The 23,851-nt window shown below is 53.3% G+C and overlaps 18 non-coding genes across 18 annotated transcripts; all 18 read right to left on the reverse strand.

The window, feature by feature from the left end:
- Positions 1 to 684: 684 nt before the first annotated feature.
- Positions 685 to 756, reverse strand: TRNAE-CUC (transfer RNA glutamic acid (anticodon CUC)). Its single transcript has one exon. It is a non-coding gene; the product is annotated as a tRNA-Glu (tRNA).
- Positions 757 to 2,903: 2,147 nt separating this feature from the next.
- On the reverse strand, positions 2,904 to 2,975 carry TRNAE-CUC (transfer RNA glutamic acid (anticodon CUC)). The gene has a single exon. It is a non-coding gene; the product is annotated as a tRNA-Glu (tRNA).
- Positions 2,976 to 5,123: 2,148 nt separating this feature from the next.
- TRNAE-CUC (transfer RNA glutamic acid (anticodon CUC)) lies at positions 5,124 to 5,195 on the reverse strand. Its single transcript has one exon. It is a non-coding gene; the product is annotated as a tRNA-Glu (tRNA).
- A 630-nt stretch (positions 5,196 to 5,825) lies between these two features.
- Positions 5,826 to 5,897, reverse strand: TRNAE-UUC (transfer RNA glutamic acid (anticodon UUC)). Its single transcript has one exon. It is a non-coding gene; the product is annotated as a tRNA-Glu (tRNA).
- A 1,431-nt stretch (positions 5,898 to 7,328) lies between these two features.
- Positions 7,329 to 7,400, reverse strand: TRNAE-CUC (transfer RNA glutamic acid (anticodon CUC)). The gene has a single exon. It is a non-coding gene; the product is annotated as a tRNA-Glu (tRNA).
- Positions 7,401 to 8,030: 630 nt separating this feature from the next.
- On the reverse strand, positions 8,031 to 8,102 carry TRNAE-UUC (transfer RNA glutamic acid (anticodon UUC)). The gene has a single exon. It is a non-coding gene; the product is annotated as a tRNA-Glu (tRNA).
- Positions 8,103 to 9,548: 1,446 nt separating this feature from the next.
- TRNAE-CUC (transfer RNA glutamic acid (anticodon CUC)) lies at positions 9,549 to 9,620 on the reverse strand. Its single transcript has one exon. It is a non-coding gene; the product is annotated as a tRNA-Glu (tRNA).
- A 2,148-nt stretch (positions 9,621 to 11,768) lies between these two features.
- Positions 11,769 to 11,840, reverse strand: TRNAE-CUC (transfer RNA glutamic acid (anticodon CUC)). The gene has a single exon. It is a non-coding gene; the product is annotated as a tRNA-Glu (tRNA).
- A 630-nt stretch (positions 11,841 to 12,470) lies between these two features.
- TRNAE-UUC (transfer RNA glutamic acid (anticodon UUC)) lies at positions 12,471 to 12,542 on the reverse strand. Its single transcript has one exon. It is a non-coding gene; the product is annotated as a tRNA-Glu (tRNA).
- A 1,446-nt stretch (positions 12,543 to 13,988) lies between these two features.
- TRNAE-CUC (transfer RNA glutamic acid (anticodon CUC)) lies at positions 13,989 to 14,060 on the reverse strand. Its single transcript has one exon. It is a non-coding gene; the product is annotated as a tRNA-Glu (tRNA).
- A 2,148-nt stretch (positions 14,061 to 16,208) lies between these two features.
- Positions 16,209 to 16,280, reverse strand: TRNAE-CUC (transfer RNA glutamic acid (anticodon CUC)). The gene has a single exon. It is a non-coding gene; the product is annotated as a tRNA-Glu (tRNA).
- A 630-nt stretch (positions 16,281 to 16,910) lies between these two features.
- On the reverse strand, positions 16,911 to 16,982 carry TRNAE-UUC (transfer RNA glutamic acid (anticodon UUC)). Its single transcript has one exon. It is a non-coding gene; the product is annotated as a tRNA-Glu (tRNA).
- Positions 16,983 to 18,428: 1,446 nt separating this feature from the next.
- Positions 18,429 to 18,500, reverse strand: TRNAE-CUC (transfer RNA glutamic acid (anticodon CUC)). The gene has a single exon. It is a non-coding gene; the product is annotated as a tRNA-Glu (tRNA).
- A 630-nt stretch (positions 18,501 to 19,130) lies between these two features.
- On the reverse strand, positions 19,131 to 19,202 carry TRNAE-UUC (transfer RNA glutamic acid (anticodon UUC)). Its single transcript has one exon. It is a non-coding gene; the product is annotated as a tRNA-Glu (tRNA).
- Positions 19,203 to 20,648: 1,446 nt separating this feature from the next.
- TRNAE-CUC (transfer RNA glutamic acid (anticodon CUC)) lies at positions 20,649 to 20,720 on the reverse strand. The gene has a single exon. It is a non-coding gene; the product is annotated as a tRNA-Glu (tRNA).
- A 630-nt stretch (positions 20,721 to 21,350) lies between these two features.
- On the reverse strand, positions 21,351 to 21,422 carry TRNAE-UUC (transfer RNA glutamic acid (anticodon UUC)). Its single transcript has one exon. It is a non-coding gene; the product is annotated as a tRNA-Glu (tRNA).
- Positions 21,423 to 22,868: 1,446 nt separating this feature from the next.
- On the reverse strand, positions 22,869 to 22,940 carry TRNAE-CUC (transfer RNA glutamic acid (anticodon CUC)). The gene has a single exon. It is a non-coding gene; the product is annotated as a tRNA-Glu (tRNA).
- Positions 22,941 to 23,570: 630 nt separating this feature from the next.
- On the reverse strand, positions 23,571 to 23,642 carry TRNAE-UUC (transfer RNA glutamic acid (anticodon UUC)). The gene has a single exon. It is a non-coding gene; the product is annotated as a tRNA-Glu (tRNA).
- Between the last annotated feature and the right edge of the window lie 209 nt (positions 23,643 to 23,851).

Raw genomic sequence — 23,851 nt, forward strand, 5'->3', positions numbered from 1 at the left:
CGCCTCCGCCTCCTCTTGCCTTCCGAACGGGCTTCCAAACGGGCAATGCCCTGACGGGTCCCCCACGCCCCATCCTGCCCATGCCCACACCCCTGTATATGAGGGTGACCCATGTCCCTCACCCTCCATGCTCGAACGGAAGACACGTGTGTCCTGAGGGGAGCGCCAGACAGGTATTTCTCCGGCCAGGCAGACCCCTGCAGCACCCGTTAGGCTCCAAAGCCTGTACATTCCCAAGATGCCACTGGTCACTATGCAAATCAGACAGCCCTGGCCACACCCTCTCCGCCGCTGGGCTCTGCTGCTTTCGGTACGTGCAGCTCAGCTTTTTCTTACCCTGAACCAGACTTCCGTTTCAGCAAAAAGGTGGGTTGCAGTGGGTCCGGGATGCCATTTGGAGACAAAGCCTGCGGCCCTGTCAAAGATGACTTCCTGCCGCACACCATGTGGTCAGAAGCCTACGAAAAGAAGCGCACCTCGGAATACAGAATCTCACTTCCTCAAGAGCCTTGCACAAGAGATTTTCCTCCCGCCGAGGAAAGCAACTCAAAGGGAACCTTGCGAAAATCAAATTAGGAGCCAGATTGCGGGATGCTAGGCAAACTGTTTGTCAGAAAAGCAAATTCATTTTGAGAAGCCCTGACCTGCGGGAAGGAAAAGCATTCAAGGGCAGAAGAAGGACTGTTCCCTGACCGGGAATCGAACCCGGGCCGCGGCGGTGAGAGCGCCGAATCCTAACCACTAGACCACCAGGGAACCCACAGCCATACAGCAAACGTTCCTACACTGCTCTCCTAGTGACAAAGCTCATGGGGGCTGAAAGCATATTTTATTCTACAGCGAATATGAATCAGAACTTGAAAAAACACTCATGATTCCACCAGACTGTTTGTCACTTCCAAGCACAGGCCATCCCCTCCCCCGTGCTACTGAACCGACGAATTCCTGTACAATCGGGATCCCCGGGAAATCACAAGAGGGACACCTAGTGGCCGCTGATAGCTCAAAGACAGCTGGTACACCTTCTCACACCTACCTCGTTATTCAGCTTGCTGGAAGAATACATTGCGAATGACCGATTCAAGAGTGCAAGGGAGAAGAGTGCTCCAAAGTAGATGTATACATCGCAGCCGGGTTTTCCAGCAATTTACCTTTCTGATGAGCTGGTACTGCACTTTACGCCCACATAGAGCACCTGACTGGGTGGGGGACTGCGTGCGCATGAAGGTGGCTGAGGGCAATGGGAGCAAAGCAACCTGGGACACAGGGGACCCAGCCCCTTTCCTCTGCTTTCGTCTATAGGTCGGGGTGCCTTTTTAAGGACCTTCGATTAAAAAAAGCTGAGCTGCGTGGACAAATTACGCACGTCTACGTCTTAGAGGGATCTTCCCTGACCGGGAATCGAACCCGGGCCGTGGCGGTGAAAGCGCCGAATCCTAGCCACTAGACCACCAGGGAGGAGATGCTCTTGTGAGCCTGCCTTGCTCACTTCCTTATTGTGACTAAGCTAACTCCACTGTATAGATTGCCCATAAAGTACGAGTGGGGAAAAGTTAGGTGTCACACAGTGTGTTTGTCATAAGCAATTACCTTTATCCTCCTGCAAAAGCCTTTTTACTCTGCAATCACCTCTTGCTGGACAGCCTGCGCTGGAGCAGCCAGCATGAAAAGGGAGCTGAGTAAGGCAGGGCCTAGGGTCTCACCAGGGTGGCCGAGTGGTTAAGGCGTTGGACTTAAGATCCAATGGACAGTTGTCCGCATGGGTTCGAGCCCCATCCCTGGTATGGGTTTTCAGCGGGTGTGTAGGAACTTGCAGATGCTTTTTTAAAGCATTTTCCTCTGCCCTCCTCACCCTCCCAGTGCCCTTCCTTAACAGTCCCAATTCACGTCTCAGCTGTGGGGTCTGCTGCTACTCTGCACTTAGCATGGATGCTTCCCAAAGCAATGCAGTGCCACCTACGCAGAGCCCCTGCTTAGAGAAATACACCTCCTATGTCTTTTCCCACTGAAGGGAGCAGGAGGAAGTACTTGCTTCCTGGGGAACATGGGCCTGCCACTGGAATTTGTTAACCCGCCTCTTGCGGATTTCTCCCCTTTCTTTGATTTACACCTGCAGGCTCTCCCTTGCCATCGGAGCAGGATCTGCTGATGCAGGCCCGGCTGGATCAAATGTGCAAAGGCTTGTCCCCAGGCCTCGGGAAAAAATTGAGCAGAGATTCCCGCCTCCGCCTCCTCTTGCCTTCCGAACGGGCTTCCAAACGGGCAATGCCCTGACGGGTCCCCCACACCCCATCCTGCCCATGCCCACACCCCTGTATATGAGGGTGACCATGTCCCTCACCCTCCATGCTCGAACGGAAGACACGTGTGTCCTGAGGGGAGCGCCAGACAGGCATTTCTCCGGCCAGGCAGACCCCTGCAGCACCCGTTAGGCTCCAAAGCCTGTACATTCCCAAGATGCCACTGGCCACTATGCAAATCAGACAGCCCTGGCCACACCCTCTCCGCCGCTGGGCTCTGCTGCTTTCGGTACGTGCAGCTCAGCTTTTTCTTACCCTGAACCAGACTTCCGTTTCAGCAAAAAGCTGGGTTGCAGTGGGTCCGGGATGCCATTTGGAGACAAAGCCTGCGGCCCTGTCAAAGATGACTTCCTGCCGCACACCATGTGGTCAGAATCCTACGAAAAGAAGCGCACCTCAGAATACAGAATCTCACTTCCTCAAGAGCCTTGCACAAGAGATTTTCCTCCCGCCGAGGAAAGCAACTCAAAGGGAACCTTGCGAAAATCAGATTAGGAGCCAGATTGCGGGATGCTAGGCAAACTGTTTGTCAGAAAAGCAAATTCATTTTGAGAAGCCCTGACCTGCGGGAAGGAAAAGCATTCAAGGGCAGAAGAAGGACTGTTCCCTGACCGGGAATCGAACCCGGGCCGCGGCGGTGAGAGCGCCGAATCCTAACCACTAGACCACCAGGGAACCCACAGCCATACAGCAAAAGTTCCTACACTGCTCTCCTAGTGACAAAGCTCATGGGGGCTGAAAGCATATTTTATTCTACAGCGAATATGAATCAGAACTTGAAAAAACACTCATGATTCCACCAGACTGTTTGTCACTTCCAAGCACAGGCCATCCCCTCCCCCGTGCTACTGAACCGACGAATTCCTGTACAATCGGGATCCCCGGGAAATCACAAGAGGGACACCTAGTGGCCGCTGATAGCTCAAAGACAGCTGGTACACCTTCTCACACCTACCTCGTTATTCAGCTTGCTGGAAAAATACATTGCGAATGACCGATTCAAGAGTGCAAGGGAGAAGAGTGCTCCAAAGTAGATGTATACATCGCAGCCGGGTTTTCCAGCAATTTACCTTTCTGATGAGCTGGTACTGCACTTTACGCCCACATAGAGCACCTGACTGGGTGGGGGACTGCGTGCGCATGAAGGTGGCTGAGGGCAATGGGAGCAAAGCAACCTGGGACACAGGGGACCCAGCCCCTTTCCTCTGCTTTCGTCTATAGGTCGGGGTGCCTTTTTAAGGACCTTCGATTAAAAAAAGCTGAGCTGCGTGGACAAATTACGCACGTCTACGTCTTAGAGGGATCTTCCCTGACCGGGAATCGAACCCGGGCAGCGGCGGTGAAAGCGCCGAATCCTAGCCACTAGACCACCAGGGAGGAGATGCTCTTGTGATCCTGCCTTGCTCACTTCCTTATTGTGACTAAGCTAACTCCACTGTATAGATTGCCCATAAAGTACGAGTGGGGAAAAGTTAGGTGTCACACAGTGTGTTTGTCATAAGCAATTACCTTTATCCTCCTGCAAAAGCCTTTTTACTCTGCAATCACCTCTTGCTGGACAGCCTGCGCTGGAGCAGCCAGCATGAAAAGGAAGCTGAGTAAGGCAGGGCCTAGGGTCTCACCAGGGTGGCCGAGTGGTTAAGGCGTTGGACTTAAGATCCAATGGACAGTTGTCCGCATGGGTTCGAGCCCCATCCCTGGTATGGGTTTTCAGCGGGTGTGTAGGAACTTGCAGATGCTTTTGTAAAGCATTTTCCTCTGCCCTCCTCACCCTCCCAGTGCCCTTCCTTAACAGTCCCAATTCACGTCTCAGCTGTGGGGTCTGCTGCTACTCTGCACTTAGCATGGATGCTTCCCAAAGCAATGCAGTGCCACCTACGCAGAGCCCCTGCTTAGAGAAATACACCTCCTATGTCTTTTCCCACTGAAGGGAGCAGGAGGAAGTACTTGCTTCCTGGGGAACATGGGCCTGCCACTGGAATTTGTTAACCCGCCTCTTGCGGATTTCTCCCCTTTCTTTGATTTACACCTGCAGGCTCTCCCTTGCCATCGGAGCAGGATCTGCTGATGCAGGCCCGGCAGGATCAAATGTGCAAAGGCTTGTCCCCAGGCCTCGGGAAAAAATTGAGCAGAGATTCCCGCCTCCGCCTCCTCTTGCCTTCCGAACGGGCTTCCAAACGGGCAATGCCCTGACGGGTCCCCCACGCCCCATCCTGCCCATGCCCACACCCCTGTATATGAGGGTGACCCATGTCCCTCACCCTCCATGCTCGAACGGAAGACACGTGTGTCCTGAGGGGAGCGCCAGACAGGTATTTCTCCGGCCAGGCAGACCCCTGCAGCACCCGTTAGGCTCCAAAGCCTGTACATTCCCAAGATGCCACTGGTCACTATGCAAATCAGACAGCCCTAGCCACACCCTCTCCGCCGCTGGGCTCTGCTGCTTTCGGTACGTGCAGCTCAGCTTTTTCTTACCCTGAACCAGACTTCCGTTTCAGCAAAAAGGTGGGTTGCAGTGGGTCCGGGATGCCATTTGGAGACAAAGCCTGCGGCCCTGTCAAAGATGACTTCCTGCCGCACACCATGTGGTCAGAAGCCTACGAAAAGAAGCGCACCTCGGAATACAGAATCTCACTTCCTCAAGAGCCTTGCACAAGAGATTTTCCTCCCGCCGAGGAAAGCAACTCAAAGGGAACCTTGCGAAAATCAAATTAGGAGCCAGATTGCGGGATGCTAGGCAAACTGTTTGTCAGAAAAGCAAATTCATTTTGAGAAGCCCTGACCTGCGGGAAGGAAAAGCATTCAAGGGCAGAAGAAGGACTGTTCCCTGACCGGGAATCGAACCCGGGCCGCGGCGGTGAGAGCGCCGAATCCTAACCACTAGACCACCAGGGAACCCACAGCCATACAGCAAACGTTCCTACACTGCTCTCCTAGTGACAAAGCTCATGGGGGCTGAAAGCATATTTTATTCTACAGCGAATATGAATCAGAACTTGAAAAAACACTCATGATTCCACCAGACTGTTTGTCACTTCCAAGCACAGGCCATCCCCTCCCCCGTGCTACTGAACCGACGAATTCCTGTACAATCGGGATCCCCGGGAAATCACAAGAGGGACACCTAGTGGCCGCTGATAGCTCAAAGACAGCTGGTACACCTTCTCACACCTACCTCGTTATTCAGCTTGCTGGAAGAATACATTGCGAATGACCGATTCAAGAGTGCAAGGGAGAAGAGTGCTCCAAAGTAGATGTATACATCGCAGCCGGGTTTTCCAGCAATTTACCTTTCTGATGAGCTGGTACTGCACTTTACGCCCACATAGAGCACCTGACTGGGTGGGGGACTGCGTGCGCATGAAGGTGGCTGAGGGCAATGGGAGCAAAGCAACCTGGGACACAGGGGACCCAGCCCCTTTCCTCTGCTTTCGTCTATAGGTCGGGGTGCCTTTTTAAGGACCTTCGATTAAAAAAAGCTGAGCTGCGTGGACAAATTACGCACGTCTACGTCTTAGAGGGATCTTCCCTGACCGGGAATCGAACCCGGGCCGCGGCGGTGAAAGCGCCGAATCCTAGCCACTAGACCACCAGGGAGGAGATGCTCTTGTGAGCCTGCCTTGCTCACTTCCTTATTGTGACTAAGCTAACTCCACTGTATAGATTGCCCATAAAGTACGAGTGGGGAAAAGTTAGGTGTCACACAGTGTGTTTGTCATAAGCAATTACCTTTATCCTCCTGCAAAAGCCTTTTTACTCTGCAATCACCTCTTGCTGGACAGCCTGCGCTGGAGCAGCCAGCATGAAAAGGGAGCTGAGTAAGGCAGGGCCTAGGGTCTCACCAGGGTGGCCGAGTGGTTAAGGCGTTGGACTTAAGATCCAATGGACAGTTGTCCGCATGGGTTCGAGCCCCATCCCTGGTATGGGTTTTCAGCGGGTGTGTAGGAACTTGCAGATGCTTTTTTAAAGCATTTTCCTCTGCCCTCCTCACCCTCCCAGTGCCCTTCCTTAACAGTCCCAATTCACGTCTCAGCTGTGGGGTCTGCTGCTACTCTGCACTTAGCATGGATGCTTCCCAAAGCAATGCAGTGCCACCTACGCAGAGCCCCTGCTTAGAGAAATACACCTCCTATGTCTTTTCCCACTGAAGGGAGCAGGAGGAAGTACTTGCTTCCTGGGGAACATGGGCCTGCCACTGGAATTTGTTAACCCGCCTCTTGCGGATTTCTCCCCTTTCTTTGATTTACACCTGCAGGCTCTCCCTTGCCATCGGAGCAGGATCTGCTGATGCAGGCCCGGCTGGATCAAATGTGCAAAGGCTTGTCCCCAGGCCTCGGGAAAAAATTGAGCAGAGATTCCCGCCTCCGCCTCCTCTTGCCTTCCGAACGGGCTTCCAAACGGGTCCCCCACACCCCATCCTGCCCATGCCCACACCCCTGTATATGAGGGTGACCCATGTCCCTCACCCTCCATGCTCGAACGGAAGACACGTGTGTCCTGAGGGGAGCGCCAGACAGGCATTTCTCCGGCCAGGCAGACCCCTGCAGCACCCGTTAGGCTCCAAAGCCTGTACATTCCCAAGATGCCACTGGCCACTATGCAAATCAGACAGCCCTGGCCACACCCTCTCCGCCGCTGGGCTCTGCTGCTTTCGGTACGTGCAGCTCAGCTTTTTCTTACCCTGAACCAGACTTCCGTTTCAGCAAAAAGGTGGGTTGCAGTGGGTCCGGGATGCCATTTGGAGACAAAGCCTGCGGCCCTGTCAAAGATGACTTCCTGCCGCACACCATGTGGTCAGAAGCCTACGAAAAGAAGCGCACCTCGGAATACAGAATCTCACTTCCTCAAGAGCCTTGCACAAGAGATTTTCCTCCCGCCGAGGAAAGCAACTCAAAGGGAACCTTGCGAAAATCAAATTAGGAGCCAGATTGCGGGATGCTAGGCAAACTGTTTGTCAGAAAAGCAAATTCATTTTGAGAAGCCCTGACCTGCGGGAAGGAAAAGCATTCAAGGGCAGAAGAAGGACTGTTCCCTGACCGGGAATCGAACCCGGGCCGCGGCGGTGAGAGCGCCGAATCCTAACCACTAGACCACCAGGGAACCCACAGCCATACAGCAAAAGTTCCTACACTGCTCTCCTAGTGACAAAGCTCATGGGGGCTGAAAGCATATTTTATTCTACAGCGAATATGAATCAGAACTTGAAAAAACACTCATGATTCCACCAGACTGTTTGTCACTTCCAAGCACAGGCCATCCCCTCCCCCGTGCTACTGAACCGACGAATTCCTGTACAATCGGGATCCCCGGGAAATCACAAGAGGGACACCTAGTGGCCGCTGATAGCTCAAAGACAGCTGGTACACCTTCTCACACCTACCTCGTTATTCAGCTTGCTGGAAGAATACATTGCGAATGACCGATTCAAGAGTGCAAGGGAGAAGAGTGCTCCAAAGTAGATGTATACATCGCAGCCGGGTTTTCCAGCAATTTACCTTTCTGATGAGCTGGTACTGCACTTTACGCCCACATAGAGCACCTGACTGGGTGGGGGACTGCGTGCGCATGAAGGTGGCTGAGGGCAATGGGAGCAAAGCAACCTGGGACACAGGGGACCCAGCCCCTTTCCTCTGCTTTCGTCTATAGGTCGGGGTGCCTTTTTAAGGACCTTCGATTAAAAAAAGCTGAGCTGCGTGGACAAATTACGCACGTCTACGTCTTAGAGGGATCTTCCCTGACCGGGAATCGAACCCGGGCCGCGGCGGTGAAAGCGCCGAATCCTAGCCACTAGACCACCAGGGAGGAGATGCTCTTGTGAGCCTGCCTTGCTCACTTCCTTATTGTGACTAAGCTAACTCCACTGTATAGATTGCCCATAAAGTACGAGTGGGGAAAAGTTAGGTGTCACACAGTGTGTTTGTCATAAGCAATTACCTTTATCCTCCTGCAAAAGCCTTTTTACTCTGCAATCACCTCTTGCTGGACAGCCTGCGCTGGAGCAGCCAGCATGAAAAGGGAGCTGAGTAAGGCAGGGCCTAGGGTCTCACCAGGGTGGCCGAGTGGTTAAGGCGTTGGACTTAAGATCCAATGGACAGTTGTCCGCATGGGTTCGAGCCCCATCCCTGGTATGGGTTTTCAGCGGGTGTGTAGGAACTTGCAGATGCTTTTTTAAAGCATTTTCCTCTGCCCTCCTCACCCTCCCAGTGCCCTTCCTTAACAGTCCCAATTCACGTCTCAGCTGTGGGGTCTGCTGCTACTCTGCACTTAGCATGGATGCTTCCCAAAGCAATGCAGTGCCACCTACGCAGAGCCCCTGCTTAGAGAAATACACCTCCTATGTCTTTTCCCACTGAAGGGAGCAGGAGGAAGTACTTGCTTCCTGGGGAACATGGGCCTGCCACTGGAATTTGTTAACCCGCCTCTTGCGGATTTCTCCCCTTTCTTTGATTTACACCTGCAGGCTCTCCCTTGCCATCGGAGCAGGATCTGCTGATGCAGGCCCGGCTGGATCAAATGTGCAAAGGCTTGTCCCCAGGCCTCGGGAAAAAATTGAGCAGAGATTCCCGCCTCCGCCTCCTCTTGCCTTCCGAACGGGCTTCCAAACGGGCAATACCCTGACGGGTCCCCCACGCCCCATCCTGCCCATGCCCACACCCCTGTATATGAGGGTGACCCATGTCCCTCACCCTCCATGCTCGAACGGAAGACACGTGTGTCCTGAGGGGAGCGCCAGACAGGCATTTCTCCGGCCAGGCAGACCCCTGCAGCACCCGTTAAGCTCCAAAGCCTGTACATTCCCAAGATGCCACTGGTCACTATGCAAATCAGACAGCCCTGGCCACACCCTCTCCACCGCTGGGCTCTGCTGCTTTCGGTACGTGCAGCTCAGCTTTTTCTTACCCTGAACCAGACTTCCGTTTCAGCAAAAAGGTGGGTTGCAGTGGGTCCGGGATGCCATTTGGAGACAAAGCCTGCGGCCCTGTCAAAGATGACTTCCTGCCGCACACCATGTGGTCAGAAGCCTACGAAAAGAAGCGCACCTCGGAATACAGAATCTCACTTCCTCAAGAGCCTTGCACAAGAGATTTTCCTCCCGCCGAGGAAAGCAACTCAAAGGGAACCTTGCGAAAATCAAATTAGGAGCCAGATTGCGGGATGCTAGACAAACTGTTTGTCAGAAAAGCAAATTCATTTTGAGAAGCCCTGACCTGCGGGAAGGAAAAGCATTCAAGGGCAGAAGAAGGACTGTTCCCTGACCGGGAATCGAACCCGGGCCGCGGCGGTGAGAGCGCCGAATCCTAACCACTAGACCACCAGGGAACCCACAGCCATACAGCAAAAGTTCCTACACTGCTCTCCTAGTGACAAAGCTCATGGGGGCTGAAAGCATATTTTATTCTACAGCGAATATGAATCAGAACTTGAAAAAACACTTATGATTCCACCAGACTGTTTGTCACTTCCAAGCACAGGCCATCCCCTCCCCCGTGCTACTGAACCGACGAATTCCTGTACAATCGGGATCCCCGGGAAATCACAAGAGGGACACCTAGTGGCCGCTGATAGCTCAAAGACAGCTGGTACACCTTCTCACACCTACCTCGTTATTCAGCTTGCTGGAAGAATACATTGCGAATGACCGATTTAAGAGTGCAAGGGAGAAGAGTGCTCCAAAGTAGATGTATACATCGCAGCCGGGTTTTCCAGCAATTTACCTTTCTGATGAGCTGGTACTGCACTTTACGCCCACATAGAGCACCTGACTGGGTGGGGGACTGCGTGCGCATGAAGGTGGCTGAGGGCAATGGGAGCAAAGCAACCTGGGACACAGGGGACCCAGCCCCTTTCCTCTGCTTTCGTCTATAGGTCGGGGTGCCTTTTTAAGGACCTTGGATTAAAAAAAGCTGAGCTGCGTGGACAAATTACGCACGTCTACGTCTTAGAGGGATCTTCCCTGACCGGGAATCGAACCCGGGCCGCGGGGGTGAAAGCGCCGAATCCTAGCCACTAGACCACCAGGGAGGAGATGCTTTTGTGAGCCTGCCTTGCTCACTTCCTTATTGTGACTAAGCTAACTCCACTGTATAGATTGCCCATAAAGTACGAGTGGGGAAAAGTTAGGTGTCACACAGTGTGTTTGTCATAAGCAATTACCTTTATCCTCCTGCAAAAGCCTTTTTACTCTGCAATCACCTCTTGCTGGACAGCCTGCGCTGGAGCAGCCAGCATGAAAAGGGAGCTGAGTAAGGCAGGGCCTAGGGTCTCATCAGGGTGGCCGAGTTGTTAAGGCGTTGGACTTAAGATCCAATGGACAGTTGTCCGCATGGGTTCGAGCCCCATCCCTGGTATGGGTTTTCAGCGGGTGTGTAGGAACTTGCAAATGCTTTTGTAAAGCATTTTCCTCTGCCCTCCTCACCCTCCCAGTGCCCTTCCTTAACAGTCCCAATTCACGTCTCAGCTGTGGGGTCTGCTGCTACTCTGCACTTAGCATGGATGCTTCCCAAAGCAATGCAGTGCCACCTACGCAGAGCCCCTGCTTAGAGAAATACACCTCCTATGTCTTTTCCCACTGAAGGGAGCAGGAGGAAGTACTTGCTTCCTGGGGAACATGGGCCTGCCACTGGAATTTGTTAACCCGCCTCTTGCGGATTTCTCCCCTTTCTTTGATTTACACCTGCAGGCTCTCCCTTGCCATCGGAGCAGGATCTGCTGATGCAGGCCCGGCTGGATCAAATGTGCAAAGGCTTGTCCCCAGGCCTCGGGAAAAAATTGAGCAGAGATTCCCGCCTCCGCCTCCTCTTGCCTTCCGAACGGGCTTCCAAACGGGCAATGCCCTGACGGGTCCCCCACACCCCATCCTGCCCATGCCCACACCCCTGTATATGAGGGTGACCCATGTCCCTCACCCTCCATGCTCGAACGGAAGACACGTGTGTCCTGAGGGGAGCGCCAGACAGGCATTTCTCCGGCCAGGCAGACCCCTGCAGCACCCGTTAGGCTCCAAAGCCTGTACATTCCCAAGATGCCACTGGCCACTATGCAAATCAGACAGCCCTGGCCACACCCTCTCCGCCGCTGGGCTCTGCTGCTTTCGGTACGTGCAGCTCAGCTTTTTCTTACCCTGAACCAGACTTCCGTTTCAGCAAAAAGCTGGGTTGCAGTGGGTCCGGGATGCCATTTGGAGACAAAGCCTGCGGCCCTGTCAAAGATGACTTCCTGCCGCACACCATGTGGTCAGAATCCTACGAAAAGAAGCGCACCTCGGAATACAGAATCTCACTTCCTCAAGAGCCTTGCACAAGAGATTTTCCTCCCGCCGAGGAAAGCAACTCAAAGGGAACCTTGCGAAAATCAGATTAGGAGCCAGATTGCGGGATGCTAGGCAAACTGTTTGTCAGAAAAGCAAATTCATTTTGAGAAGCCCTGACCTGCGGGAAGGAAAAGCATTCAAGGGCAGAAGAAGGACTGTTCCCTGACCGGGAATCGAACCCGGGCCGCGGCGGTGAGAGCGCCGAATCCTAACCACTAGACCACCAGGGAACCCACAGCCATACAGCAAAAGTTCCTACACTGCTCTCCTAGTGACAAAGCTCATGGGGGCTGAAAGCATATTTTATTCTACAGCGAATATGAATCAGAACTTGAAAAAACACTCATGATTCCACCAGACTGTTTGTCACTTCCAAGCACAGGCCATCCCCTCCCCCGTGCTACTGAACCGACGAATTCCTGTACAATCGGGATCCCCGGGAAATCACAAGAGGGACACCTAGTGGCCGCTGATAGCTCAAAGACAGCTGGTACACCTTCTCACACCTACCTCGTTATTCAGCTTGCTGGAAAAATACATTGCGAATGACCGATTCAAGAGTGCAAGGGAGAAGAGTGCTCCAAAGTAGATGTATACATCGCAGCCGGGTTTTCCAGCAATTTACCTTTCTGATGAGCTGGTACTGCACTTTACGCCCACATAGAGCACCTGACTGGGTGGGGGACTGCGTGCGCATGAAGGTGGCTGAGGGCAATGGGAGCAAAGCAACCTGGGACACAGGGGACCCAGCCCCTTTCCTCTGCTTTCGTCTATAGGTCGGGGTGCCTTTTTAAGGACCTTCGATTAAAAAAAGCTGAGCTGCGTGGACAAATTACGCACGTCTACGTCTTAGAGGGATCTTCCCTGACCGGGAATCGAACCCGGGCCGCGGCGGTGAAAGCGCCGAATCCTAGCCACTAGACCACCAGGGAGGAGATGCTCTTGTGATCCTGCCTTGCTCACTTCCTTATTGTGACTAAGCTAACTCCACTGTATAGATTGCCCATAAAGTACGAGTGGGGAAAAGTTAGGTGTCACACAGTGTGTTTGTCATAAGCAATTACCTTTATCCTCCTGCAAAAGCCTTTTTACTCTGCAATCACCTCTTGCTGGACAGCCTGCGCTGGAGCAGCCAGCATGAAAAGGAAGCTGAGTAAGGCAGGGCCTAGGGTCTCACCAGGGTGGCCGAGTGGTTAAGGCGTTGGACTTAAGATCCAATGGACAGTTGTCCGCATGGGTTCGAGCCCCATCCCTGGTATGGGTTTTCAGCGGGTGTGTAGGAACTTGCAGATGCTTTTGTAAAGCATTTTCCTCTGCCCTCCTCACCCTCCCAGTGCCCTTCCTTAACAGTCCCAATTCACGTCTCAGCTGTGGGGTCTGCTGCTACTCTGCACTTAGCATGGATGCTTCCCAAAGCAATGCAGTGCCACCTACGCAGAGCCCCTGCTTAGAGAAATACACCTCCTATGTCTTTTCCCACTGAAGGGAGCAGGAGGAAGTACTTGCTTCCTGGGGAACATGGGCCTGCCACTGGAATTTGTTAACCCGCCTCTTGCGGATTTCTCCCCTTTCTTTGATTTACACCTGCAGGCTCTCCCTTGCCATCGGAGCAGGATCTGCTGATGCAGGCCCGGCAGGATCAAATGTGCAAAGGCTTGTCCCCAGGCCTCGGGAAAAAATTGAGCAGAGATTCCCGCCTCCGCCTCCTCTTGCCTTCCGAACGGGCTTCCAAACGGGCAATGCCCTGACGGGTCCCCCACGCCCCATCCTGCCCATGCCCACACCCCTGTATATGAGGGTGACCCATGTCCCTCACCCTCCATGCTCGAACGGAAGACACGTGTGTCCTGAGGGGAGCGCCAGACAGGTATTTCTCCGGCCAGGCAGACCCCTGCAGCACCCGTTAGGCTCCAAAGCCTGTACATTCCCAAGATGCCACTGGTCACTATGCAAATCAGACAGCCCTGGCCACACCCTCTCCGCCGCTGGGCTCTGCTGCTTTCGGTACGTGCAGCTCAGCTTTTTCTTACCCTGAACCAGACTTCCGTTTCAGCAAAAAGGTGGGTTGCAGTGGGTCCGGGATGCCATTTGGAGACAAAGCCTGCGGCCCTGTCAAAGATGACTTCCTGCCGCACACCATGTGGTCAGAAGCCTACGAAAAGAAGCGCACCTCGGAATACAGAATCTCACTTCCTCAAGAGCCTTGCACAAGAGATTTTCCTCCCGCCGAGGAAAGCAACTCAAAGGGAACCTTGCGAAAATCAAATTAGGAGCCAGATTGCGGGATGCTAGGCAAACTGTTTGTCAGAAAAGCAAATTCATTTTGAGAAGCCCTGACCTGCGGGAAGGAAAAGCATTCAAGGGCAGAAGAAGGACTGTTCCCTGACCGGGAATCGAACCCGGGCCGCGGCGGTGAGAGCGCCGAATCCTAACCACTAGACCACCAGGGAACCCACAGCCATACAGCAAACGTTCCTACACTGCTCTCCTAGTGACAAAGCTCATGGGGGCTGAAAGCATATTTTATTCTACAGCGAATATGAATCAGAACTTGAAAAAACACTCATGATTCCACCAGACTGTTTGTCACTTCCAAGCACAGGCCATCCCCTCCCCCGTGCTACTGAACCGACGAATTCCTGTACAATCGGGATCCCCGGGAAATCACAAGAGGGACACCTAGTGGCCGCTGATAGCTCAAAGACAGCTGGTACACCTTCTCACACCTACCTCGTTATTCAGCTTGCTGGAAGAATACATTGCGAATGACCGATTCAAGAGTGCAAGGGAGAAGAGTGCTCCAAAGTAGATGTATACATCGCAGCCGGGTTTTCCAGCAATTTACCTTTCTGATGAGCTGGTACTGCACTTTACGCCCACATAGAGCACCTGACTGGGTGGGGGACTGCGTGCGCATGAAGGTGGCTGAGGGCAATGGGAGCAAAGCAACCTGGGACACAGGGGACCCAGCCCCTTTCCTCTGCTTTCGTCTATAGGTCGGGGTGCCTTTTTAAGGACCTTGGATTAAAAAAAGCTGAGCTGCGTGGACAAATTACGCACGTCTACGTCTTAGAGGGATCTTCCCTGACCGGGAATCGAACCCGGGCCGCGGGGGTGAAAGCGCCGAATCCTAGCCACTAGACCACCAGGGAGGAGATGCTTTTGTGAGCCTGCCTTGCTCACTTCCTTATTGTGACTAAGCTAACTCCACTGTATAGATTGCCCATAAAGTACGAGTGGGGAAAAGTTAGGTGTCACACAGTGTGTTTGTCATAAGCAATTACCTTTATCCTCCTGCAAAAGCCTTTTTACTCTGCAATCACCTCTTGCTGGACAGCCTGCGCTGGAGCAGCCAGCATGAAAAGGGAGCTGAGTAAGGCAGGGCCTAGGGTCTCATCAGGGTGGCCGAGTTGTTAAGGCGTTGGACTTAAGATCCAATGGACAGTTGTCCGCATGGGTTCGAGCCCCATCCCTGGTATGGGTTTTCAGCGGGTGTGTAGGAACTTGCAAATGCTTTTGTAAAGCATTTTCCTCTGCCCTCCTCACCCTCCCAGTGCCCTTCCTTAACAGTCCCAATTCACGTCTCAGCTGTGGGGTCTGCTGCTACTCTGCACTTAGCATGGATGCTTCCCAAAGCAATGCAGTGCCACCTACGCAGAGCCCCTGCTTAGAGAAATACACCTCCTATGTCTTTTCCCACTGAAGGGAGCAGGAGGAAGTACTTGCTTCCTGGGGAACATGGGCCTGCCACTGGAATTTGTTAACCCGCCTCTTGCGGATTTCTCCCCTTTCTTTGATTTACACCTGCAGGCTCTCCCTTGCCATCGGAGCAGGATCTGCTGATGCAGGCCCGGCTGGATCAAATGTGCAAAGGCTTGTCCCCAGGCCTCGGGAAAAAATTGAGCAGAGATTCCCGCCTCCGCCTCCTCTTGCCTTCCGAACGGGCTTCCAAACGGGCAATGCCCTGACGGGTCCCCCACACCCCATCCTGCCCATGCCCACACCCCTGTATATGAGGGTGACCCATGTCCCTCACCCTCCATGCTCGAACGGAAGACACGTGTGTCCTGAGGGGAGCGCCAGACAGGCATTTCTCCGGCCAGGCAGACCCCTGCAGCACCCGTTAGGCTCCAAAGCCTGTACATTCCCAAGATGCCACTGGCCACTATGCAAATCAGACAGCCCTGGCCACACCCTCTCCGCCGCTGGGCTCTGCTGCTTTCGGTACGTGCAGCTCAGCTTTTTCTTACCCTGAACCAGACTTCCGTTTCAGCAAAAAGCTGGGTTGCAGTGGGTCCGGGATGCCATTTGGAGACAAAGCCTGCGGCCCTGTCAAAGATGACTTCCTGCCGCACACCATGTGGTCAGAATCCTACGAAAAGAAGCGCACCTCGGAATACAGAATCTCACTTCCTCAAGAGCCTTGCACAAGAGATTTTCCTCCCGCCGAGGAAAGCAACTCAAAGGGAACCTTGCGAAAATCAGATTAGGAGCCAGATTGCGGGATGCTAGGCAAACTGTTTGTCAGAAAAGCAAATTCATTTTGAGAAGCCCTGACCTGCGGGAAGGAAAAGCATTCAAGGGCAGAAGAAGGACTGTTCCCTGACCGGGAATCGAACCCGGGCCGCGGCGGTGAGAGCGCCGAATCCTAACCACTAGACCACCAGGGAACCCACAGCCATACAGCAAAAGTTCCTACACTGCTCTCCTAGTGACAAAGCTCATGGGGGCTGAAAGCATATTTTATTCTACAGCGAATATGAATCAGAACTTGAAAAAACACTCATGATTCCACCAGACTGTTTGTCACTTCCAAGCACAGGCCATCCCCTCCCCCGTGCTACTGAACCGACGAATTCCTGTACAATCGGGATCCCCGGGAAATCACAAGAGGGACACCTAGTGGCCGCTGATAGCTCAAAGACAGCTGGTACACCTTCTCACACCTACCTCGTTATTCAGCTTGCTGGAAAAATACATTGCGAATGACCGATTCAAGAGTGCAAGGGAGAAGAGTGCTCCAAAGTAGATGTATACATCGCAGCCGGGTTTTCCAGCAATTTACCTTTCTGATGAGCTGGTACTGCACTTTACGCCCACATAGAGCACCTGACTGGGTGGGGGACTGCGTGCGCATGAAGGTGGCTGAGGGCAATGGGAGCAAAGCAACCTGGGACACAGGGGACCCAGCCCCTTTCCTCTGCTTTCGTCTATAGGTCGGGGTGCCTTTTTAAGGACCTTCGATTAAAAAAAGCTGAGCTGCGTGGACAAATTACGCACGTCTACGTCTTAGAGGGATCTTCCCTGACCGGGAATCGAACCCGGGCCGCGGCGGTGAAAGCGCCGAATCCTAGCCACTAGACCACCAGGGAGGAGATGCTCTTGTGATCCTGCCTTGCTCACTTCCTTATTGTGACTAAGCTAACTCCACTGTATAGATTGCCCATAAAGTACGAGTGGGGAAAAGTTAGGTGTCACACAGTGTGTTTGTCATAAGCAATTACCTTTATCCTCCTGCAAAAGCCTTTTTACTCTGCAATCACCTCTTGCTGGACAGCCTGCGCTGGAGCAGCCAGCATGAAAAGGAAGCTGAGTAAGGCAGGGCCTAGGGTCTCACCAGGGTGGCCGAGTGGTTAAGGCGTTGGACTTAAGATCCAATGGACAGTTGTCCGCATGGGTTCGAGCCCCATCCCTGGTATGGGTTTTCAGCGGGTGTGTAGGAACTTGCAGATGCTTTTGTAAAGCATTTTCCTCTGCCCTCCTCACCCTCCCAGTGCCCTTCCTTAACAGTCCCAATTCACGTCTCAGCTGTGGGGTCTGCTGCTACTCTGCACTTAGCATGGATGCTTCCCAAAGCAATGCAGTGCCACCTACGCAGAGCCCCTGCTTAGAGAAATACACCTCCTATGTCTTTTCCCACTGAAGGGAGCAGGAGGAAGTACTTGCTTCCTGGGGAACATGGGCCTGCCACTGGAATTTGTTAACCCGCCTCTTGCGGATTTCTCCCCTTTCTTTGATTTACACCTGCAGGCTCTCCCTTGCCATCGGAGCAGGATCTGCTGATGCAGGCCCGGCAGGATCAAATGTGCAAAGGCTTGTCCCCAGGCCTCGGGAAAAAATTGAGCAGAGATTCCCGCCTCCGCCTCCTCTTGCCTTCCGAACGGGCTTCCAAACGGGCAATGCCCTGACGGGTCCCCCACGCCCCATCCTGCCCATGCCCACACCCCTGTATATGAGGGTGACCCATGTCCCTCACCCTCCATGCTCGAACGGAAGACACGTGTGTCCTGAGGGGAGCGCCAGACAGGTATTTCTCCGGCCAGGCAGACCCCTGCAGCACCCGTTAGGCTCCAAAGCCTGTACATTCCCAAGATGCCACTGGTCACTATGCAAATCAGACAGCCCTGGCCACACCCTCTCCGCCGCTGGGCTCTGCTGCTTTCGGTACGTGCAGCTCAGCTTTTTCTTACCCTGAACCAGACTTCCGTTTCAGCAAAAAGGTGGGTTGCAGTGGGTCCGGGATGCCATTTGGAGACAAAGCCTGCGGCCCTGTCAAAGATGACTTCCTGCCGCACACCATGTGGTCAGAAGCCTACGAAAAGAAGCGCACCTCGGAATACAGAATCTCACTTCCTCAAGAGCCTTGCACAAGAGATTTTCCTCCCGCCGAGGAAAGCAACTCAAAGGGAACCTTGCGAAAATCAAATTAGGAGCCAGATTGCGGGATGCTAGGCAAACTGTTTGTCAGAAAAGCAAATTCATTTTGAGAAGCCCTGACCTGCGGGAAGGAAAAGCATTCAAGGGCAGAAGAAGGACTGTTCCCTGACCGGGAATCGAACCCGGGCCGCGGCGGTGAGAGCGCCGAATCCTAACCACTAGACCACCAGGGAACCCACAGCCATACAGCAAACGTTCCTACACTGCTCTCCTAGTGACAAAGCTCATGGGGGCTGAAAGCATATTTTATTCTACAGCGAATATGAATCAGAACTTGAAAAAACACTCATGATTCCACCAGACTGTTTGTCACTTCCAAGCACAGGCCATCCCCTCCCCCGTGCTACTGAACCGACGAATTCCTGTACAATCGGGATCCCCGGGAAATCACAAGAGGGACACCTAGTGGCCGCTGATAGCTCAAAGACAGCTGGTACACCTTCTCACACCTACCTCGTTATTCAGCTTGCTGGAAGAATACATTGCGAATGACCGATTCAAGAGTGCAAGGGAGAAGAGTGCTCCAAAGTAGATGTATACATCGCAGCCGGGTTTTCCAGCAATTTACCTTTCTGATGAGCTGGTACTGCACTTTACGCCCACATAGAGCACCTGACTGGGTGGGGGACTGCGTGCGCATGAAGGTGGCTGAGGGCAATGGGAGCAAAGCAACCTGGGACACAGGGGACCCAGCCCCTTTCCTCTGCTTTCGTCTATAGGTCGGGGTGCCTTTTTAAGGACCTTCGATTAAAAAAAGCTGAGCTGCATGGACAAATTACGCACGTCTACGTCTTAGAGGGATCTTCCCTGACCGGGAATCGAACCCGGGCCGCGGCGGTGAAAGCGCCGAATCCTAGCCACTAGACCACCAGGGAGGAGATGCTCTTGTGATCCTGCCTTGCTCACTTCCTTATTGTGACTAAGCTAACTCCACTGTATAGATTGCCCATAAAGTACGAGTGGGGAAAAGTTAGGTGTCACACAGTGTGTTTGTCATAAGCAATTACCTTTATCCTCCTGCAAAAGCCTTTTTACTCTGCAATCACCTCTTGCTGGACAGCCTGCGCTGGAGCAGCCAGCATGAAAAGGAAGCTGAGTAAGGCAGGGCCTAGGGTCTCACCAGGGTGGCCGAGTGGTTAAGGCGTTGGACTTAAGATCCAATGGACAGTTGTCCGCATGGGTTCGAGCCCCATCCCTGGTATGGGTTTTCAGCGGGTGTGTAGGAACTTGCAGATGCTTTTTTAAAGCATTTTCCTCTGCCCTCCTCACCCTCCCAGTGCCCTTCCTTAACAGTCCCAATTCACGTCTCAGCTGTGGGGTCTGCTGCTACTCTGCACTTAGCATGGATGCTTCCCAAAGCAATGCAGTGCCACCTACGCAGAGCCCCTGCTTAGAGAAATACACCTCCTATGTCTTTTCCCACTGAAGGGAGCAGGAGGAAGTACTTGCTTCCTGGGGAACATGGGCCTGCCACTGGAATTTGTTAACCCGCCTCTTGCGGATTTCTCCCCTTTCTTTGATTTACACCTGCAGGCTCTCCCTTGCCATCGGAGCAGGATCTGCTGATGCAGGCCCGGCAGGATCAAATGTGCAAAGGCTTGTCCCCAGGCCTCGGGAAAAAATTGAGCAGAGATTCCCGCCTCCGCCTCCTCTTGCCTTCCGAACGGGCTTCCAAACGGGCAATGCCCTGACGGGTCCCCCACGCCCCATCCTGCCCATGCCCACACCCCTGTATATGAGGGTGACCCATGTCCCTCACCCTCCATGCTCGAACGGAAGACACGTGTGTCCTGAGGGGAGCGCCAGACAGGTATTTCTCCGGCCAGGCAGACCCCTGCAGCACCCGTTAGGCTCCAAAGCCTGTACATTCCCAAGATGCCACTGGTCACTATGCAAATCAGACAGCCCTGGCCACACCCTCTCCGCCGCTGGGCTCTGCTGCTTTCGGTACGTGCAGCTCAGCTTTTTCTTACCCTGAACCAGACTTCCGTTTCAGCAAAAAGGTGGGTTGCAGTGGGTCCGGGATGCCATTTGGAGACAAAGCCTGCGGCCCTGTCAAAGATGACTTCCTGCCGCACACCATGTGGTCAGAAGCCTACGAAAAGAAGCGCACCTCGGAATACAGAATCTCACTTCCTCAAGAGCCTTGCACAAGAGATTTTCCTCCCGCCGAGGAAAGCAACTCAAAGGGAACCTTGCGAAAATCAAATTAGGAGCCAGATTGCGGGATGCTAGGCAAACTGTTTGTCAGAAAAGCAAATTCATTTTGAGAAGCCCTGACCTGCGGGAAGGAAAAGCATTCAAGGGCAGAAGAAGGACTGTTCCCTGACCGGGAATCGAACCCGGGCCGCGGCGGTGAGAGCGCCGAATCCTAACCACTAGACCACCAGGGAACCCACAGCCATACAGCAAACGTTCCTACACTGCTCTCCTAGTGACAAAGCTCATGGGGGCTGAAAGCATATTTTATTCTACAGCGAATATGAATCAGAACTTGAAAAAACACTCATGATTCCACCAGACTGTTTGTCACTTCCAAGCACAGGCCATCCCCTCCCCCGTGCTACTGAACCGACGAATTCCTGTACAATCGGGATCCCCGGGAAATCACAAGAGGGACACCTAGTGGCCGCTGATAGCTCAAAGACAGCTGGTACACCTTCTCACACCTACCTCGTTATTCAGCTTGCTGGAAGAATACATTGCGAATGACCGATTCAAGAGTGCAAGGGAGAAGAGTGCTCCAAAGTAGATGTATACATCGCAGCCGGGTTTTCCAGCAATTTACCTTTCTGATGAGCTGGTACTGCACTTTACGCCCACATAGAGCACCTGACTGGGTGGGGGACTGCGTGCGCATGAAGGTGGCTGAGGGCAATGGGAGCAAAGCAACCTGGGACACAGGGGACCCAGCCCCTTTCCTCTGCTTTCGTCTATAGGTCGGGGTGCCTTTTTAAGGACCTTCGATTAAAAAAAGCTGAGCTGCGTGGACAAATTACGCACGTCTACGTCTTAGAGGGATCTTCCCTGACCGGGAATCGAACCCGGGCCGCGGCGGTGAAAGCGCCGAATCCTAGCCACTAGACCACCAGGGAGGAGATGCTCTTGTGAGCCTGCCTTGCTCACTTCCTTATTGTGACTAAGCTAACTCCACTGTATAGATTGCCCATAAAGTACGAGTGGGGAAAAGTTAGGTGTCACACAGTGTGTTTGTCATAAGCAATTACCTTTATCCTCCTGCAAAAGCCTTTTTACTCTGCAATCACCTCTTGCTGGACAGCCTGCGCTGGAGCAGCCAGCATGAAAAGGGAGCTGAGTAAGGCAGGGCCTAGGGTCTCACCAGGGTGGCCGAGTTGTTAAGGCGTTGGACTTAAGATCCAATGGACAGTTGTCCGCATGGGTTCGAGCCCCATCCCTGGTATGGGTTTTCAGCGGGTGTGTAGGAACTTGCAAATGCTTTTGTAAAGCATTTTCCTCTGCCCTCCTCACCCTCCCAGTGCCCTTCCTTAACAGTCCCAATTCACGTCTCAGCTGTGGGGTCTGCTGCTACTCTGCACTTAGCATGGATGCTTCCCAAAGCAATGCAGTGCCACCTACGCAGAGCCCCTGCTTAGAGAAATACACCTCCTATGTCTTTTCCCACTGAAGGGAGCAGGAGGAAGTACTTGCTTCCTGGGGAACATGGGCCTGCCACTGGAATTTGTTAACCCGCCTCTTGCGGATTTCTCCCCTTTCTTTGATTTACACCTGCAGGCTCTCCCTTGCCATCGGAGCAGGATCTGCTGATGCAGGCCCGGCTGGATCAAATGTGCAAAGGCTTGTCCCCAGGCCTCGGGAAAAAATTGAGCAGAGATTCCCGCCTCCGCCTCCTCTTGCCTTCCGAACGGGCTTCCAAACGGGCAATGCCCTGACGGGTCCCCCACACCCCATCCTGCCCATGCCCACACCCCTGTATATGAGGGTGACCCATGTCCCTCACCCTCCATGCTCGAACGGAAGACACGTGTGTCCTGAGGGGAGCGCCAGACAGGCATTTCTCCGGCCAGGCAGACCCCTGCAGCACCCGTTAGGCTCCAAAGCCTGTACATTCCCAAGATGCCACTGGTCACTATGCAAATCAGACAGCCCTGGCCACACCCTCTCCGCCGCTGGGCTCTGCTGCTTTCGGTACGTGCAGCTCAGCTTTTTCTTACCCTGAACCAGACTTCCGTTTCAGCAAAAAGGTGGGTTGCAGTGGGTCCGGGATGCCATTTGGAGACAAAGCCTGCGGCCCTGTCAAAGATGACTTCCTGCCGCACACCATGTGGTCAGAAGCCTACGAAAAGAAGCGCACCTCGGAATACAGAATCTCACTTCCTCAAGAGCCTTGCACAAGAGATTTTCCTCCCGCCGAGGAAAGCAACTCAAAGGGAACCTTGCGAAAATCAAATTAGGAGCCAGATTGCGGGATGCTAGGCAAACTGTTTGTCAGAAAAGCAAATTCATTTTGAGAAGCCCTGACCTGCGGGAAGGAAAAGCATTCAAGGGCAGAAGAAGGACTGTTCCCTGACCGGGAATCGAACCCGGGCCGCGGCGGTGAGAGCGCCGAATCCTAACCACTAGACCACCAGGGAACCCACAGCCATACAGCAAAAGTTCCTACACTGCTCTCCTAGTGACAAAGCTCATGGGGGCTGAAAGCATATTTTATTCTACAGCGAATATGAATCAGAACTTGAAAAAACACTCATGATTCCACCAGACTGTTTGTCACTTCTAAGCACAGGCCATCCCCTCCCCCGTGCTACTGAACCGACGAATTCCTGTACAATCGGGATCCCCGGGAAATCACAAGAGGGACACCTAGTGGCCGCTGATAGCTCAAAGACAGCTGGTACACCTTCTCACACCTACCTCGTTATTCAGCTTGCTGGAAGAATACATTGCGAATGACCGATTCAAGAGTGCAAGGGAGAAGAGTGCTCCAAAGTAGATGTATACATCGCAGCCGGGTTTTCCAGCAATTTACCTTTCTGATGAGCTGGTACTGCACTTTACGCCCACATAGAGCACCTGACTGGGTGGGGGACTGCGTGCGCATGAAGGTGGCTGAGGGCAATGGGAGCAAAGCAACCTGGGACACAGGGGACCCAGCCCCTTTCCTCTGCTTTCGTCTATAGGTCGGGGTGCCTTTTTAAGGACCTTCGATTAAAAAAAGCTGAGCTGCGTGGACAAATTACGCATGTCTACGTCTTAGAGGGATCTTCCCTGACCGGGAATCGAACCCGGGCCGCGGCGGTGAAAGCGCCGAATCCTAGCCACTAGACCACCAGGGAGGAGATGCTCTTGTGAGCCTGCCTTGCTCACTTCCTTATTGTGACTAAGCTAACTCCACTGTATAGATTGCCCATAAAGTACGAGTGGGGAAAAGTTAGGTGTCACACAGTGTGTTTGTCATAAGCAATTACCTTTATCCTCCTGCAAAAGCCTTTTTACTCTGCAATCACCTCTTGCTGGACAGCCTGCGCTGGAGCAGCCAGCATGA

The sequence above is a fragment of the Triturus cristatus genome, chromosome 5_2, assembly GCF_964204655.1.
Source record: "Triturus cristatus chromosome 5_2, aTriCri1.1, whole genome shotgun sequence".
NCBI lineage: Eukaryota > Metazoa > Chordata > Amphibia > Caudata > Salamandridae > Triturus > Triturus cristatus.